This window comes from Siphateles boraxobius, unplaced genomic scaffold, assembly GCF_051911475.1.
Source record: "Siphateles boraxobius isolate OS27281-9 unplaced genomic scaffold, OSU_SipBor_1 25, whole genome shotgun sequence".
NCBI classification, from domain to species: Eukaryota; Metazoa; Chordata; class Actinopteri; order Cypriniformes; family Leuciscidae; genus Siphateles; species Siphateles boraxobius.
The window spans coordinates 17,787,545-17,807,934 of NW_027508866.1; positions in this window are offsets into that span (position 1 = coordinate 17,787,545).

Genomic DNA, 20,390 nt, shown 5'->3' on the forward strand with positions numbered 1-20,390 from the left:
GATCGGAACCAAACCACTGCAGAAATATTCTCGAAATTTCAATTCACGGTCGTTAAGGGGAACCAAAATGTTCAATGTAACCGATGCCACTTTTACTAAAACGGCTTTAACTTGTGAACGGAAAGAGATATTTCTGCTAAACTCGGGACTAGGGCTGGGATAAACGATTATTTTTTAAATGATTAATCTAGCGATTTTTTTTCGATGCATCGATTAATCTAACGATTAATTTTTCCCAGTCCGATTCGATTTCGATTCGATTATCGATTATCTCCCCATTAATTGGCTAATAGCAATTGTTACATGTTAATTTACATATCTGAATGAAAAAAAAACATGAATTCCTTAACATTGCAATATTTGTTTATTGCTCTTAAAATTCCAAAATAAAGACTATTCAAGTGCAAAGTAATGCATTCTTAGTCAGAGGTAGCATTCAATAAAACTTGAAGCCTTGATAACATATAGGCCTAGTTTACTGAAAAAAAGTGCAATCTGTCACGACACATTAAAGAGCCAAAAAAATAGTAGGCCTATTTATGGTTTAATTTTCTTTGACTAACCAAATTTGAAAGTTGAGACTTTATAAAATGTTACCTTCTTGGTCTTGTCTGTCAGCGCGTTGTCCGTGTCCTCTATGTATTTTTCATGACATAACTATAAGCGCATACTTGCAGCAGTCTCGCACGCGCTTAGAGCTCGTGTGAATTGCACGTATAAAATGAAGTTAAGAAACAACCATCCTCGATCCCTCAGGAAACGCCACAGGTCGCTGCATTTCACTGCGTTTCATGACATTTTTTCCTTTTGCGTGAAGAAGCCGTTCGCCGGAGATGTGTTAAAAAAAAGCGGAGTGCATTCATGATTATTAGGCTTTTCCGGTATAATAATCATCCTGGCACCGGGTCTGAGTGAGTAATTTACTCTTTAAAATAAAATACTTTATTTTACTAATTTAAGACTGCTCTTATGAGGACACTCGACAATACGGAAAGTTTGGCATAATTTGTGTGTGTTATGGTTCGTTCAAGCCCGAAAGTACTGACGCACAATTTTCTGTGGGTTGTGCGTGTATGTGTGTGTGTGTGTGTGTGTGTGTGTGTGTGTGTATGCGTGTACTTTAGAGGAATGATCGTGCCGCCTTGCACTTGTGAAAGTCTGAGGAACCACTCGTGTTGCTACTACTCTCCGGCGCCGCCATCTTTGTTTTGGGTCTGACGAATCGACGCGCATGTTTTGCGTCGACGTATTTTTTGCGTCGACGTCATTGATTTCGTCGACGCGTTGTCCCAGCCCTACTCGGGGCACATGTTTATGAGTTCTGAGGTCACATGAAGAAAATCGTGACGATTGGCTACTTGGTGGCGCTATAACAGTGTAAAAGATCTTGAAATGGCTATAACCGCACGCAACCGTTAGTCCGATGAAAATTGGCATGCAGTGTCTTTGTCCAGGCATGATAGTCTATGAGAACATTGGCACATCTCAAAAAATTCAATATGTGTCATCGGCACAATGCCCTAAAGGAGCCTGAGAAGTTTCAAGGCAGCGTTTTTCACAGAAGTGACCTCCTGAATCATTGCCGAGTCCAACGATACCAAACATGCCAGGTTTTGCCTTATGGTTTGTGTAACAATGTCATTTAGCGCTTAAAAAACTTGCAATTATCTTTGAAACCATTAGTCCGATCGAGACAAAACCACCACAGAAAATTTGAAAACATAGATCAATAGCTAAACAATAACGCTCAAATGTCAAAATTATGATAGGAACTGACAAAAAAATCCAATCAATGTCGCCCATGGATAATTTTTGTGCTCTCTAAACGTCAAAATAAAATGAGATATTTACAACAAATTTGACACATATGTATGGACACACTTTTAAGACACCAAATAAAAGTGGTGGAGATCAGACAAGACATTAGTGCTATAACTGTAAAAAAAAAAAAAAAACTTTAAAAAACATATTTTTCCTTAGTAAATTGCCTGTATTGGCTGTAAATGGTATTTTCCATCTATGATCTAAGTGTATTTATTTATTTGGATCCCCATTAGCCACTACCTATGCAGTGGCTACTCGTCCTGGGGTCCCAACAAGTAAAAAATACAAATTTTTCTATGAAAAATTTCAGTCAGGATTCGGACCGCATCATAGCACAGAAACTGCGCTAGTTAAAATTACGAATGATTTACTTTTAACTTCTGACCAAGGCTGTATGTCAATACTAGTTCTACTCGATCTTAGCGCTGCGTTCGACACTATAGATCATAAAATACTCTTGGATCGACTACAAAACTACACTGGTGTTCAGAGACAGGCATTTAGCTGGTTTAGATCGTACTTATCAGACCGTTATCATTTTGTCTGTTTAAATGGGGAAAAACGTCTCGGTTACGTATGTAACCCTCGTTCCCTGAGTACAGGGAACGGAGACGTGTCGTCGGGGGAGTTCCCTGACGAATTGGAATCACGCTAGGGAGACCAATTGCCTTCGAGTGAATTAAAACGAGCCAATGAAAATTGGCATGCAAGATTTGCATTCCGCGACCCGCCTACCAGCGCGGGTATAAAAGGCGGAAGTAAACATTGCGCAATGCTTTTCGCTGAGGAGCCGAACGGGGTCCAGTCCTCCGCGAAGGTACAGCAACATGGCGAAGGGACGACACGTCTCCATTCCCTGTACTCAGGGAACGAGGGTTACATACGTAACCGAGACGTTCCCTTTCGTCCTGGGAACTCCGACGTGTCGTCGGGGGAGTTCCCTGACGAATTGGGATCCCTAATAAAACGCCATGGTGCTGGCCCCTTCCAGCGCCCGGCAAAGCTACCCTGCAGCAGTTTCTTGAAATAAGTTGCGGGAGCTAGCACGGGAAACACACTGCTGTTCCGCGAGACCCGCACAGTGGATATTGGATAACACTGGGAAAGCGTTCCCTCAAGAGAGGAGGGAACGCTGCGGAAGCCCCAGCCTGACTGAGGAAGGCCAGGAATACACATATGTACTAGCCCGAAGGAATAGTGAAACATATGGCAGTCCCTGAGGTAGTCCCAATCCAAGGGAAGTGGGAGCGTACTCAACAGGGACGTCGAACAAGTCCGTCAAGGGGAAGACACGGCTGAACTGCACGTGGCCTCATGGGTCACAAATAGAAACCACTGGAGCACCCAGTCTACTAGCAGCTCCTTACTAGAGGTAGCAGACCTGGTGCCGGGCGGTCCGCCACGCCCAGCACCGGAGGGGTGAAGGAGGAACTCACGAGGCTCACCAACGTAGGGCGCCATACGGAGCAAAGAACGCACGTATCCGCTGTTTGAGGCGGAGTGGCGCAGCAAGCCGACACAACCTATTCCCTCGACCCACTGGCCGTAGCCAGAACTCGGGAGGAAACAGGTTCCACACGAAGGCTATAGAACCTAGCGAACGTGTTAGGTGTCGCCCAGCCCGCAGCTCTACAGATGTCTGTCAGCGAGGCGCCTTGAGCCAAAGCCCAGGAAGCGGCAACACCTCTAGTGGTGTGAGCGCGCAACCTGGGAGGACAAGGCTCACCCAGAGACTCATATTCTCGGGTGATAGCATCCACTAACCAGTGGGCTAACCTCTGCTTGGAGACGGCCTTCCCCTTCTGCTGGCCTCCGTAACAGACAAAGAGCTGATCTGAGGTTCTGAAGCTTTGCGTTCTGTCAATATAAACCCGCAGGGCACGGACGGGACAGAGAAAAGCCAGGGCTGGGTCTGCCTCCTCCTGGGGCAGCGCTTGCAGGTTCACTACCTGGTCCACGAAGGGAGGGGTAGGAACCTTGGGCACATATCCGAGCCAGGGTCTCAACACAACGTGAGAAAGGCCCGGCCCAAACTCTAGGCACGATTCGTCGACCGAAAAAGCCTGCAGATCCCCGACCCTCTTTAAAGAGGCCGATGCCAACAGGAGCGCTGTCTTAATGGACAGGATATTATCTCTACCGTCAGCAAAGGCTCAAAGGGAGGACTTTGAAGAGCTCTAAGTACCAGAGCAAGGTCCCAAGAGGGTACAGAGTGCGAAACACGAGGTGGATTTAACCTCCTGGCACCCTTAAGGAATCTGATGACCAGGTCGTGCTTCCCTAGGGACTTACCTTCCACTGCATCGTGATGCGCAGCTATTGCTGCGACATACACTTTGAGGGTGGAGGGGGACAGCCTCCGCTCCAACCCATCCTGCAGGAAGGAAAGCACGACACCGATCGGGCAAGTCCGGGGGTCCTCCTGACGGGAGGAACACCAATCGACGAACAGGTTCCACTTCAACGCATAGAGGCGCCACGTAGAGGGGGCTGTAGCGGAAGTGATGGTGTCTACCACTGCCTGTGGTAGACCACCTAGAACCTCCGCGTCCCGTCCAGGGACCAGACATGGAGTTTCCAGAGGTCTGGACGCGGGTGCCATAGAGTGCCCCGTCTCTGAGGAAGAAGGTCCATCCTCAAAGGAATCGGCCAGGGAGGGGCTGTCGCGAGGAGCATGAGTTCGGTGAACCAAGTCCTGGTGGGCCAATATGGCGCCACAAGAAGGACCTGCTCCTCGTCCTCCCAGACCTTGCACAGAGTCTGTGCAAGAAGGCTCACTGGGGGAAACGCATACTTGCGCAGGTCCCGGGGCCAGCTGTGAGCCAGGGCGTCTGTGCCGAGGGTCCCCTCGGACAGGGAGTAAAACCACTGGCAATGGGTCGTGTCCGGAGAGGCAAACAGGTCTACCTGTGCGACTCCGAAGACACTCCAAATCAGCTGGACCGACTGGGGATGGAGTCGCCACTCTCCTGGCAGGGGAGGCAGCCGTGAGAGCTCGTCTGCCACACGGTTGAGCTCCCCTGGAATGTGAATGGCACGAAGCGACCTCAGATGCTTCCGACTCCATAGGAGGAGGTGGGAGGCGAGTCGGACAAACGACGGGAGCGTAGACCACCTTGATGGTTGATGTACGCAACGGTCGCAGTGCTCTCCGTACGGACCAGTACGTGCTTGTGTCTGAGAACCTCTCTGAGGCGACGCAAGGCTAAGCGTACTGCTTGCAACTCTAGGCAGTTGATATGCCAATGCAGTTGAGGCCCCGTCCACAGACCTGAAACGGCATGCCCGTTGTACGTGGCCCCCCACCCGGTGGCAGAGGCATCTGTGAAAACCACAGCATGCCTGGAAACCTGGACTAAGGGCACTCCGGCCCGTAGAAACACAGGATCCGACCACGGGGAGAAGGTTTGGCGGCAGTGCGGGGTCACTTTGACCCGGAACGTGCCACTGTGCCACGCCCACCTCGGGACTCGATCATGAAGCCAGCACTGAAGCGGTCTCATATGTAACAGGCCGAGCGGCGTTACTGCGGCTGCCATATGCCCCAGGAGCCTCTGAAATTGCTTCAGTGGAACCGCTGCCCTGCCTCGAAAAGACCTGAGGCAGGTGAGCACTGACTGGACGCGTTCCTCTCTGAGGTGCGCAGTCCGGGCGACCGAGTCCAGCTCCATACCGAGATAAGAGATCCTCTGCACAGGGCAGAGTTTGCTCTTGTCCCAGTTGACCTGAAGCCCCAACCGGCTGAGGTGCCGAAGCACCATGTCCCTGTGATCGCACAATACATCTCGCGAGTGAGCTAAAATGAGCCAGTCGTCGAGGTAGTTGAGGATGCGAACGCCTTGTTCACTCATGGGAACAATGGCCGCCTCCGCGACTTTCGTGAAGACGCGGGGTGACAGGGCCAGCCCGAAGGGTAGGACCTTGTACTGATACGCTCGACCGTCGAAAGCAAACCGAAGAAAAGGTCTGTGTCGAGGGAGAATCGAAACGTGAAAGTACGCATTCTTCAGGTCGATCGCTGCAAACCAATCCTGGGGACGGATGCATTCGAAAATGCGCTTCTGCGTAAGCATTTTGAACGGGAGTTTGTGCAGGGCCCGATTCAAAATACGCAGGTCCAGGATTGGCCGTAACCCACCGCCTTTCTTGATACAATGAAGTAAGGGCTGTAAAACCCAGACCTCATCTCGGCAGGAGGGACCGGCTCGATCGCGTCCTTCGCCAGCAGGACATCGATCTCTTTCCTCAAGACGCGGGCGTCCACCGACCGCACACGGGTGAAGTGGACGCCCCTGAACCTGGGAGGCCGGCGTGCAAACTAAATTGCATAGCCGAACCGGACGGTGCGGATGAGCCATCGGGACGGACCCGGAAGCGCTCTAGCCAGGCTTCCAGATAGCATCGCAATGAACCCACCCGAATCACCGGCGTACCCACGGAGGGGCAGCGAGGTGGAAGACAGGGACCCGGCTCTGGTGGCGTTGTAGCGACCGAGAGCGGGGGTCTGGGTGCGCCTGACACCAACCTGCTTCCACCGAGGGGCAGACGGCAGAGAAGGCTCGTGGGCATTCTGCTGCGGACTGCCCGGTGGCGAGTTGCTCACGCAAACCTGCGCTACCTCGTCATCATCATCAGAGACTACCATCGCATGTAGAAGGATCTAGTGGTCTTGTCACCTCTCTTATTAACTGCATCTGTGATCCTCTCATTCCTCTGAGAACTTTGTCTGCTGCTTTATTCACTCTGAGACTGGTGCTTTATATTCTAATAAAGACCTGTTTTTACTTGATATTGTCTCCTCTATCCATTCGACACATAAACTCTGGAATAGCCTTCCTGATATTGTTCAAGGCTCAGACTCACTGTCCCAGTTTAAAACTAGATTAAAGACGCATCTCTTTAGCCAAGCATTCACATAATGCTTACCTATTATACCACTGTTGAATCAGATCGAATGCATTTATATTATGAACAGCAGCTATGCTAATTATATCCCACTTGCTTTTCTGCTGTTATCTCGGGACACTAGTCCCGAGGTAAATGGCGTTCGTCAGCTCCAGTTTGTATCCAGCCTCTCACGGAGACTTCAGATCCCCCAACACCTGCGATGAGATGACTAAACGCATGTGAAGAGACGACTCAACGCCGGCGATATGTTATGCCCTAAATTAATACATGATTAACTAACTGTATTTTTCAATGTACATTTCTGAAATGCACTTTCTGTAAAGCTGCTTTGAAACAACATGTATTGTGAAAAGCGCTATACAAATAAATTTGAATTGAATTGAATTGAACAACAGACGTACCCGAGGTGGGGCAGCATGGCGGAATGCAGGGACCCGACTCGGACGGCATAGCAGCCCGAAGTGAGGTCTGAGTGTGCAACACTAACCTGACTCCACCAATCGGTAGGGGATGAGTGAGACGGCGTAGGCGCGGCCTTTAGCACATCAGGCTACCACTGGTGACGCAAGAGGGGGTAGAGGGTGGCAAGGCATAGTGTCACACACTGCCAACCTCGCTCTCTTGGGACCCAGAAATAGAGAAGTAGCTTTTGCTGAGAATTTGGTACCGCTGGCTGAGACGCCAGTGGCGGAACAGAATGATTCAACAAAAGTTCTCCACCCGGCCCTCCTCTGGGGAAAGAGCAAACTGCCTATGGGTCTCCCGTCTCCCGTTTTTTTTTTTTTTTTTTGCAGGGGACTGACACCCGTGACGACAAACAGACTGAGGGGCAGCTCACCAGTGAGTCAGGGAGCACATTGTGGCAAGTTTTTGGTTTACCTCAGCCTGCTTTGGAACTGCGGAGAACCGCTGGGCACAGTCTCCAACAGTGTTGCCGAAAGGCCACCTCGTAAGATGGGAGCATCGAGAAAGCGAACTTTGGCGATGTCTCACACCTCTGCAAGGTTTAGCCAGGGGGGGCTTCTTCATTCATTGTCGTGACAACCCACGCTGTCAGCCAGCAGCTCGACGGCTCACGGCACGCTGAACACTTAAACCTTAATAAGAAAGGCAAGACGAACAACGTGCCGACGTGGTCATGCTCTCAGAGAGAACATAAAACACCCAAGAGCACAGTTTCATCACACTTAAGCCCAGGTGATCAACAGTGATTGTGGCCGTCAGATGAGGATAGGAAACGAATCCAGAAACACACGGTTTGAATGACGACTTGGAAAAAGACGCAGTGTTAAACCGTGTATGCTCTTTCAGGAAAAACTGCTCTCTCTGGTGCTGAAGCACCCAGGGATGACCGCGGCTACACAACAGGACGGCCAGCCTGATGTGAGCACTCACATTCTCATTGAAGGCGCAACATTCTGAGCTGTGAAAACAGCAGTTTTGCGGGCTCTCTGTGAGACCGCTCCACACCAACACCAGCTTTGAAGAGGCGTACTCCTGAAGAGCTGACTCATTTTCTTCTTTTGAAGTTTAACACTGTCAGAAGATTGTAGAGCATGAACAGTAGAACCGCTTGGCTCCGAAGCGAAAGACAACATCCGATGCACCTGCTGCTCGTTATATCAGAATCAGAATCAGAAAGAGCTTTATTGCCAAGTGTGCTTGCACACACAAGGAATTTGTTTTGGTACTGAGGCTTCCAGTGGACATATACAAATACAAATACAACAAGAAACATAATACTACAAATTATAAGAATTATAAATTCTAAGAATAAAAAATAAAAATATAAATATATGAGAATAAAAGTATCACAGTTGGGTTTAGTCAGAATAGACATTTTCAGATTTACAGATAATGAACATATTTATAGTGATTTGAATATTATAAATAAATAAATCTACGTATAAGTATCACCTGAGTTGTAGGATATTGCACTAAACAGTGGGAGTATTGCACTCAAAGGCATATGCCTTGGGAGGTGTGTTAACTGTTCAGGAGGGATATGGCCTGTGGGAAGAAACTGTTCCTGTGCCTAGACATTCTTGTGGCCAGTGATCTGAGTCTCTGTCTTGACGTTAAAAGTTCAAACAGGTGGTGTCCAGGGTGAGTGGAGTCTGTGATGATTTTACCTGCTCTCTTCCACACTCTGGAAGAGTACAGGTCCTGGAGGTTTGGCAGGGGGGCACCAATGATCCTCTCCGCAGTCCGGACTGTCCGTTGTAGTCTCCTGATGTCTGATTTGGTAGCTGAACCAAACCAGACAGTGATGGAAGTGCATAAAACAGACTCAATGACGGCAGAGTAGAACTGAATCAGCAGCTCCTGTGGCAGGTTGAACTTCCTCAGCTGGCGAAGGAAGTACAGTCTCTGCTGAGCCTTTTTCACAGTGGAGTCAATGTGATTATCCCACTTCAGATCCTGAGAAATGGAAGTGCCCAGGAATCTGAATGACTCCAATGCTTCCACAGTAATGTTCATGATGGTGAGTGGGGGGAGTGCTGGGCTGTTCCTCCTGAAGTCCATGATCATCTCCCTGGTTTTGAGCGTGTTCAGCTCAAGGTTGTTATAACTGCACCAGACAGCCAGCTGTTCAACCTCCAGTCTGTAAGCAGACTCGTCACCGTTTTGGATGAGACCGATGACAGTGGTGTCGTCTGCAAATTTCAGGAGCTTGACAGTGGGGTCTTTAGAAGTGCAGTCATTAGTGTACAGGGAGAAGAGCAGTGGGGAGAGAACGCACCCTTGGGGGGCACCAGTACTGGTGGTGAGAGTCCTGGATGTGAGTTTCCCCGAATGATCTGTTGAAGATCTGCGTGCAGACCGGGGCCAGTTGGTCAGCGCAGGATTTTAGACAAGTAGATGAGATGCCGTCTAGGCCTGAGGCTTTCCTAGTCTTCTGTTTTTTGAAGACTCTGCTCACGTCCTCCACACAGACCTTAAGCTCAGGTTGGATGGCAGGAGGGGGGAGTAATGGGGGTGCAGGAGGTGATGGTGAATGTGTGAAGTGCAGTTCTGAGCCGGTGTGTGGTGTGAATGAGGGCTTTTCAAACCTGCAATAAAATGAGTTTAAATCATCAGCCAGGTGTTGATTGTCCACAGATCGGGGGGATGGTGACTTGTAGTTGGTGATGTTCCTCAGGCCATTCCAGACTGTTGATGGGTCGTTGGATGAAAACTGTTTTTTCAGTTTTTCAGAGTAGTTCCTTTTAGCAACTCTGATCTCCTTTGTCAGTCTGTTTTTGGCCTGGTTATACAAGATTTTATCCCCACTTCTGTAGGCATCCTCTTTGGCATGACAAAGGTGTTTGAGTTGCCCAGTAAACCATGGTTTATCATTAGTAAATGATAAGAATGTCCTGGTAGAAATGCATGTATCCTCACAGAATCTTATATATGATGTTACAGTATCTGTGAGCTCATCCAGATCGTTGGTAGCAGCTTCAAAAACAGTCCAATCAGTGCAATCAAAGCAGGCCTGTAGATTCTGCTCTGCTTCATTAGTCCATCTTTTTACAGTCCTTATTACAGGTTAAACTGATTTCAGTTTCTGCATGTAGGTCGGTATGAGATTAACCAAACAGTGATCAGAGAGCCCCAAAGCTGCCCGTGGGACAGAGTGATACGCATTTTTTATTGTGGTGTAACAGTGGTCCAGTATATTACTGTCTCTGGTGGGACATGTAACGTGCTGTCTGTATTTTGGTAGTTCACGGGAAAGATTTGCTTTGTTAAAATCCCCAAGAATGATTAGAAGAGAGTCTGGGTACGTTTCAGCTATTTGTTCAGCCAGCTGTTGTAGCGCCGCGCTCACGCACGCGTCAGGAGGGATGTATACATTCACGAGAATGAAAGAGGAAAACTCCCGAGGCGAGTAGAAGGGTTTACAGTTTATGAAATGCTCCTCTAAATTAGGAGAGCACATCTTCTTCAGTGTTATTTCATCTGGACACCAACTTTCGTTAATGTAGAAACACAATCCACCACCTCTTGTTTTCCCCGTTAGCTCCGCGATGCGATCCGCACGGAACAGCTGGAAGCCCGGCAGATGTATTGCGTTGTCTGGTATGGCTGCACTCAGCCAGGTTTCAGTGAAGCACAGAGCAGCAGAGTTTAAAAAATCCTTGTTAGTGCAGGTAAGGAGAAGAAGTTAATCCGTTTTGTTAGGAAGGGATCGGAGATTCGCAAGATGAATACTGGGGAGTGCAGTGCGGAGGCCGCGCTCGCGGAGTTTAACCAGCGCCCCGGCTCGCTTCCCGCGTTTGCGTCTGACCACGCATTTGAACAACACCGCTGCCCCTCCGACGAGAAAGTCCAGCAAAACGTCAGAATAATCAAAAACTGTTGAAAAGGTTTCTGGTGTCTGTTTCCTAATGTCCAGTAGTTTGTCTTTGGTGAAACTGATAGGAAAAGAATGACTAAACGCAGAACAAGCGAACAAAAACAACACAATAGCTGGAGAGCCCCACACCCAGGGGCGCAACTACCCAGTGTTAGAGGGGTATGCACCAACAATTTTGGCGCCCCCCAAATTATATATATATATATATATATATATATATATATATATATATATATAAATAAATAACATACATACATATATAGCACAGATCTTTAAAGAGAGAGAGAGATGTGCCCCTACTTACAGCTTCTATGTCATCCAGCAGATGTAACTATAGCCTGTATGTCTGACAGCACAGCTAACATAAACAGCTAATGGTAAAACAAAATCTATTTGTTTTCATGATAAACCAGCCATATGGCATAAATAATGTTTTCCAGCTTCTAGTCATTTATTGTGCATGCTACCTTATATTTACCAGTTGTTATATTACTTTGATAAAATTGAGATATGTCATGCATGGGATTGGTACCATAGAGTTTAACCAGAATCTAAATGTAGATATCAGCAATATTATTTTGCATTAAGTTAGCAAACACTTGCCAGTCTGTTAACATTAATATTTGCAAGCCTCCAAGTTTGGTAGCAAATCTATGCATGATTCCATGGTAAACCAGAGATATTGCATTAGTTGTTTTCCAGATTCTTGTCATTTATTGTACATGCTACCTTATATTTTTCAGTTTTCAGCTCAGCAACCTCGGTTTTGCATATTCTAGATAGCTACAGTACATATTCTGGCTGCTACATTCCCAGTGTTAGCAAACGCTGGTCTGTTAACATGAATATTTGCAAGCCTCCTCCAAGCACAGACGTCACACTTTAAATCCTACCTGTTGCCTTTCACCATCCACGTATTTAGCTGCTGTCGCATCCCTTGACATGCCATCTCCTTTTCCCTGTTTATTTTTCTATTTTTTGCCCCCGACAGCTTGCTTTATCCATCTCTTTTTCGAGTTTCAACGACAACTCACTTCTGTGCTGCTCACTCAGCGCTCATGCGCGCACCCACGCCCGCTCGCGATATTACCCTTCTTCTATGTCAAAATAAATTCTATGATGGAATCTTAGGAGAGCGCCGGCGCCGGCGCCTACTCTAGCCTGTTAGTCCTCTAAAATGTATATAACTTTTTTATATTTAACTTATATAACTTTGATATAAATTTATATAACTTGCATAAAAAGTTTTTTTTTTTCACCATCGCTTTGGCGCCCCCATGATGCGGCGCCCCTATGCGCCGCATATAGCGCATACCCACTTTTTGCGCCACTGCCCACACCGAGGCAGCCATCTGCGGCGCCATCTTGTATTGGACCACCATTGTATTGCCCTGCTTATATGCTCGCGCTGCAAGCAAAGCAGCTGATGCAATTATCGCATGCCAATGTGCATTGGCTCTTTTAATACTCTCAAAGTAGATTTGTCTCTCAAGCCGATCCCAATTACGTGGTCACGTCAACGTTACATCGAACGTGAGCTACTGAAAGGGAACCCAACATTCATTCCAAATATCAAAATCATCAATTTACTATATATTGTGCCATTAAATGTTCCTTTAAATATTTTTTTAAAACTCTTGTAAAAAATATGTTTCTTTTTAAAAAATATGTAATATCAATGGTAAATCATTCCATATTTTCATTACTCTATACATTACAGTCTGTTGTTTTGCAGTGGTTTTCGAAACAGGAAATAAAAACCTGGTGTTAGATTTATGACTAGTACAACTATACAAAAGTTGAGAGTACAGGACATTAGGAACTCTAGACGAAGAAAGACAATCCTTCGCCAGTGCATTCTTATTATATTAGCCCTTCTATTATAGTTTAAAATGAGTTGTGTCGCTCTGTTCTGGACTAATTGTATTTTTTCAATTAGTTAAATTTTTTTGACTTTACTTGATGGACTCGACCACACCACTGGGCAATAATCTAAGCAAGAACCATTTTTTGCACAATTTTAGAAATACAGTGTTGTGGTAAAAAGTGTATACATCTCTTAATAACTGACAAACCTCTTCCCAAACCTGTTACCACATCTTCTACTGTTTTGACCACTTCAGCCTACTGTCTAATATAACTCCAAGAAGTCTTATTTCCTATACCAGTTTTATAGGCACACTCTTTACAGACGAATTTAGCTTTTGATGCAATCAACTTTTGATGCAATTTGATGCAAACACAATGCTTTTGGTTTTTATCAAGTTTAGAACCAACTTATTATTCCGTATACTTTATGACCAATTGTATTTCCTCATCCAAAGCAGTAGACAACTGCTTAATTGATGTTGCAGGTAAATATAATGTTTTAACATCTGCATACATGACTGTCCATGCACACTTTATAACAAGAGGAAGATCATTGGTCTTAAACAACTTCCTTGAGGCACACCACATTGCAACTTCGTATTGCTCTTTCACATCTGAATAATTTCCATTATAAAATACACATTGTCCCATTAGACAGTTAACTTTTAAACCAATGAACAGTATATGAGAAGTAAATTTGTAACATTTGAGTTTATCCAGCAATAATTTATGATCCAGTACATCAACAGCTGCGCTAAAATCTAACAATACTGCTCCTACTAAGTTATTGTGATCAAAAAATTGTTTAAAATGAGTCACATGTATCAATAAAAGAAGGAATTTGACATGATTTTCTATCTATTATTTCAGTGAGTGTACTCCACATTTTTTTTACAATCATATACAGTCACTTATTTTAATTTTGTAAAACATTATTTTCTTTTCCTATTAATTTTAGTTACTTGATTTCTTAAGTTGCAATAGACATACCAATCCTCCTTGTTTCCAGTTCTATTTGCTGTACCCTTTGCCACATCTCTCTCAAACATAATGTTTTTCAACTCATTAACAATGAGGCCTTAATGGCCTTAAACGCTTGAACCCCGATAAATGCTGCTTGCAGATTTAATTATTATTATTATTATTATTATTATTATTATTATTATTATTATTATTATTATTATTATTATTATTATTATTATTATTATTATTATTATTATTATAAAACTATTACTACTACAACTATAAATAAATGAACAATTTAGCGCTGTCACACAAATGAAAATCATATAATTAAAAATAATTATATCATATGCTGACTAGGGAACTTATTTATTTTTAGTTCATCAAATCAATCCTTGACCCCAAATCCCGAAGGTCTGTAAAATTATTATTATTATTATTATTATTATTATTATTATTATTATTATTATTATTATTATTATTATTATAAAACTACTACTGCTATGACTACAACTACATCTATTATTTTATATAATTATTATTTGTATATTTACTGTTGTTATTACAGTCTGTCAGGCGAATAAAAATCAAATTACAGTCAGACTGTGTTATTTGAATTAACACAATCATACTGATGACACCCCAGTTATTTATTTATTTAAATGTATTTATTTAATTTTATAATTGTTTTATTTTATTTTATATTTTTATTTTATATTTAATTTTAGTTTGTCATTTTATTTTGTTTTAAATGTTTAATATTTAATTTTGTTTAATTTAATTTGTATTTATTTTCATCAGCTCTATGTGCAGTATACAGCGCTCTGCTGCTAGAGTTTTCAGAAGTATGTGATGTTTTTGTACAAATTGGTTCAAGAGACTTTCTTTAGATTGTATTATCATTTATGAACCTAAGCTTGTGTAGAGAACGTTTTCAATGACAAAGGTCGCATGCGACATCAAGAGCCTTGGCCTGTAGCATCAATCCCACCGTGTTCTTAAACTGACGTAAATCACCAGCTATTCTGGCATCTCCCTTTCACCTTCACATCTTCGCAAACAAGTAAAGACAAGGCGTAAAACAAAGGAAAAACAAAGAACGTCTGTCAGCGTAACACGTGAAGTGCACCACAGACCAGAGAGGTCGATTCCAACTTAAGAAAACATCTTAAGAGTACAAAAAACAACAACACACAGCTGATGTTCACCTTACGTGGCCTTGGGAACAAATTATAATTTCAGGGAGTAAAACAGCTCGATTTTCCAAATGAAAGTGTAAACAAATGATGGATGGCGATAATCTGAGCAGTCAGTGGAGCACAACGAATGGCTAAACGCCCACACAGACATGTTTGAACACTGAGAGGATATCAGAAGGCACAGAAAATGGAGGCCAGGAATAACTGATAGATTCAATAGAATTCAAGGTGGTAAAGTCTCTTTCAAAATGTCAAGATGTTAATGATGAGGACCTATCCTTTTTAGGCTGTAAATGTTGCTGTGTTTTATTTAATATATATTGAAATATACAGTAACATGCACAAACTGATAATAATAATAATAATAATAATAATAATAATAATAATAATAATAATAATAATAATAATAATAATAATAATAGCGGGCTGTGAGTCAAACAATACTGGAATCAAATGAGTTAATTACATCAGTGGTTCCCAACCTTTTTTTGTCTGAGACCCCCTTTTTCCCAAATAAACAGTATTATTACTATAACCAGATATGTTTATGCATAAATAATAGCATATAATATTGAAAATACTATAACAAAAACATCAGTAGCCCATTTGTAATTTAAAAACGTAAGCCCAGGAGTAGCCTATTAATTGCCCCTATTTGAAATGCAATAACAAAAATATCAGAATTCACTGGTGTGTTGGGAAAAAAAATATTTATATAGGCTATTACAAAATGACTGGTGTCTGGGACCTCGTCGAAAAAAACATTTTTTGGTCAGCCAGGGGATCGTAAATAAAATTAGCTAATGTAATATGATCGTTTGGCGCTCCAGTGAATACCGGTAATAAACATGCGTTTATAAACAGAATAATGCATCTTGCGGAAGAACATTGTAGCCGGAGCTACTTGTCTCTGTTTATGTCTATGACAAGTCACGCAGGCACTGGGCTACACTGCAGCGGTATGACCCGAACCAGTGTAAAATAGTCCCAATATAAAGACTTTATTATAGGTCTACCATAGTGTCTCAGGATAACTGAGACCCCCCTGTGGGCCGAGACCCCCCTGTTGGGAAACGATCATGTCATGTGCGTGTGCACATCATGCTCATCAATTTTGGCTGAAAAAAGTTCAAAGATAATACATTTGTTAGGTTTATGTTCTGTTTTATTTCCATGGTTTTCCTGTGTTCCCTGTTCCTGTTTCCTATCAGAAAACAGGTTTTAAAAGTGCAAGTTTTTGAAAACAATACCATTATCCTCTCCGTGTAAACTACAAAAACTTAAATTTGTGAAAACGGTGCCGTCATGTTCATGCCTATCACGTGTTCAGTCTATAGGTGTGTAGTGTTTCTTTACAAAGTGACATCGCCAACTACTAGCCTAGCATGAATAATACAGCCTTTTTAGTCATTTTCACTGATCAGTGTGAACGGGGATCATTTTGACAACGCTGTCTTCTGAACGTGAAAAATGCAAAAGCAACACTTTTTAGATTTTAGTACATTGTTGTCATGTAAATGTACCCTTAGGGGCTGTTCACACAGGAACAGTAAGAGTTGTGCGTGTAAACCTCACTCCCCTGGCCTCAAGAGGAGTGTTAGCGAATAATGCTAACGACTATAGTCTTTAGCATCCTTGTTTGCGCGCCCGCCTCCCATCCCGGAGACCACGATTCGAATCCCACCTAGAGCAGGTCGTGTAGGACCAGTTATACAAACGGTATAATGTACAGGTACAGACAATATCATCGATATAAAAACTTCTTCAAGGTGATATTTTTTTTTACATTACACATTTTTGGTCTGCGTATTTTAGTCTGCTAATAATTATTAGCTCCCCAATAATAACTTACTTTTGTGCATTAGCATTTGAGGCAGGTAATACTCTTTCACTTTAATAAATAAAAAAAATAAAAAAAATCATCTAAGTTCACTTCACTGAAGTCATTCTTACACCATGTTGTCCTGTCGCAGTAACTGTGAAGATTTCTGTCCTATGTCAGAATTAAACCCAATCCTGCACACAAAGCCCTCACCTCTGAGAGCAGATCCAGACAGGGGCACCAGGATTAGGCTAGGATCTGCCCTGGTTATAATCACAGAAGAATCAAAATGGATATTGCACAGAAAGAACAAAAAATAAATCCATTTGCCTATTTTGTCATTGGTGGTATTAATCACATAAAAAGCCATTATTTGAATCAGGCTTTTTAATGTTTAAAAAAAATGATGTTCCTCCCTCGTTCTCTCTCTCACACACACACTCTCACTCACACTCTCTCAAATCCTTATGCAGTCTAATCACAGAAAACAGATAGGTCAGTAGATTAAGAGGAATTTTATGAAACAAAAACTGATTCAGATGCAGTCTTATTTAATTCCCCCTGATAAAACATAGGTTCCAACTACAAATTCTGATAAGAATGGGCTGCATTCAAATGTGAACATTGTCAATAAACATAAAAGTTTTATAGCTATGTCTATAGCTTTATAGACATAATACTTCATAACAAAAAAAATGTTTTCATATATTATTATAAAGAAGCATAGCATGTTTTAAAGCAGCTCAGTAACTGTGGGGACGGGGTCAGCAGTGTGATATTCAAATATCATGCAAATCATTCTTTGATTGCTGTAGTCAGATGGTGACCAGGCAAGGAGGGCCGCTGTATCTCATAGGTTTGTCAGCAGATGGTGGGAAGTCAGACTGATCTGTGTGGGAGACAAGATGGAGAGAGACAGAGAGAAATGCATAATCATTGTTGTATTCTTCCAGTCTCTGCTGCGTCTGCCTTAGGGGCATCTTAAGGAACTGCAAATAAATACAGACCTCTCATTAACACTCTAAAAAGCAGCTCTGTTTATCGAAAACACGCAACAGACAAACAAGAGATGTTTAAGACATTGCCTGCTCTCTACTCCGGTTCCCATTATTTATTTCTTGTTTTTGATAAAGCTGCAACAATCATTAAAATGTTAAGATGTTAATTACCAGTTGCTACCAATTTTACACCCATAATGTGATGCTTTTTCAAAGTGAAATAAGAACAAAAATGTAGGGTGGGACTTGATATTATCCATGGCAATTGACTGACTTGTGAAAACAAATGGGCATTGCCCAACAGAATGGAAGAATGCGACTTTACAAAAATTATGCCAAGATAGCTATCTAAAAGGAACATTGAGAGGACCAGGGGAACCAAACAATATTACAAAATTATTAAAATGGAAGATTTTTTTTTTCATGATTAAAAAAAATCCTTCTATTACATAGTTTAGTTATCATCACAAATTTGGTATCATTCGAAAGCTTAAACATTCAAAATTCTTCCTGTGAAAAATGTTGAAATTGGACATTGAGTTATCATGAAACGGTGCTTTAGTAGGCTCAATTTTGTGATATCAAGTTCAAATTTGTTACACAACTTAGTTTGACATTCAGCTAAGATTGTCTTGCAATTTTATAGTCCAAATTATTTTGTTTAAAAATGTTTTGTTCAGTCTGTAATTTACAGTTAAATGCTTTACAATAAACTTAAACTTGTATTACTATACAGTTTTTCCTTAATTAATTAATTCATGATTTAATTAAGAGTGTAAAAAGAGACCAACCTTAGAAATTGTACTGTTTCAAAGCATTGAACTGCAAACATTTATTTTCAGATATAATGCTCAAACATGGGGGTGAACATTAACAGGTATTTTTAAAAATTGTATATTTTAATTATTATTATTATTATTATTATTATGTATTTTGCAGGCATATGTTCAAAACTGTTTATTTCTTAGTCCAAGTACATCCTTTTTTGAACAAAATGGTATGTTGGAGTTGATGCCACAGTCTTTATACTGTTCGTGAAGTTCACCCAAAAACAGCTTACTAATAGTTGTCTTTGCACATTACACAGATACAGGAGAAAGTATTTTACTATCGAAAAAATTACACACTTCACCTTTAACTCAGGAAATTGAAGCCTCATGTGTCATAAGTAGTTAGTTGTCTCTCTTGTTGTCTTGGAGACACCTTTGGGACACAGTGGAGGACAAGTTGTATTGTCAGAACACACATATATATACACACTCATGCACCACTGGTCATGCGCCTGGCAGGGATGACAAGGAGAAAGCAAGGTATGAGCCATTCCCCAGCTACAAACTTACACACACACACATATGCGCTATCATATGGATGCGAATCTCCACACATATTATATATTCCCTCTACTGTCATCTTCATAGGCTTATGGATTTATTGAGACTTTAGTTGGAGAGTTCCAATAAACCGTATTTGATAAGGAGGTGAGGTCGACCTAGAAAGGGAGGGGGATGGGAAAAGTGTTGGCGATGATAAAGGGGATTACATGGTAAAGGTGATAGCTGTAAAGGAAAGGTGAATAGGTTTCATGTTAAGGACGCGCTTGATGGTTATTTTCATTGCATATTGTCATGTAAATTGGACAGGTTCATATATCATTTCCATTGGAAATGGAGATAGTCCTCCCTGTGGAATCAAACCTGAGAGAATGTGTTTGGATCCGGCTCACTCCGGATCTAATTCCTCTTGTGAAATATTTTTGTTGGAATATAAGCCTTTCGGTAATACAAACCTCAGCCCCAACTTGTTTTTAGCCTCTGAAGCAAAATTGGGCTGAAAACCGCCCAAAAATAAATAAATAAATAAAACGGAAACAGATAGGGAAAAGGGTGCTGCATGCAAATAATCATGAATGTAGTTTATAAAAGCATAAAAACACCTTCACATACTGTATACAGAAGCAGGTGTCAGTCTCATCCAGGCAGAAGTGTATGGGGCATTATCATGGTGTGCACCCCCATCATTGAAGTGTAAATCCAGAGGTAAATATGGATGGGGAAGGGACATACAGGGATTAGTGAGACAAATCCATTACAATCCTGGACCTGTTACATTGTGTGTGTGTGTGTGTGTGTGTGTGTGTGTGTGTGTGTGTGTGTGTGTGTGTGTGTGTGTGTGTGTGTGTGTGTGTGTGTGTGTGTGTGTGTGTGTGTGTGTGTGTGTGTGTGTGTGTGTGTGTGTGTGTGTGTGTGAGCGCTCTATGGCTGACCTCCTGGCTATGCACTTAGATTTGATTTGTCTGCTGTAGAAAGAATTATATCAGTCTCAACCGGACCATGCTGTGAAAACCACATGCAGAAGGATAAACTATGCTTCATTTTATGAAACTTAGAAAATACTGAAATTTAACACTATGCATATTCTAAAAAAAATCTAAAAAAAAGACATTATAAATGTTAGAAATGTATTGC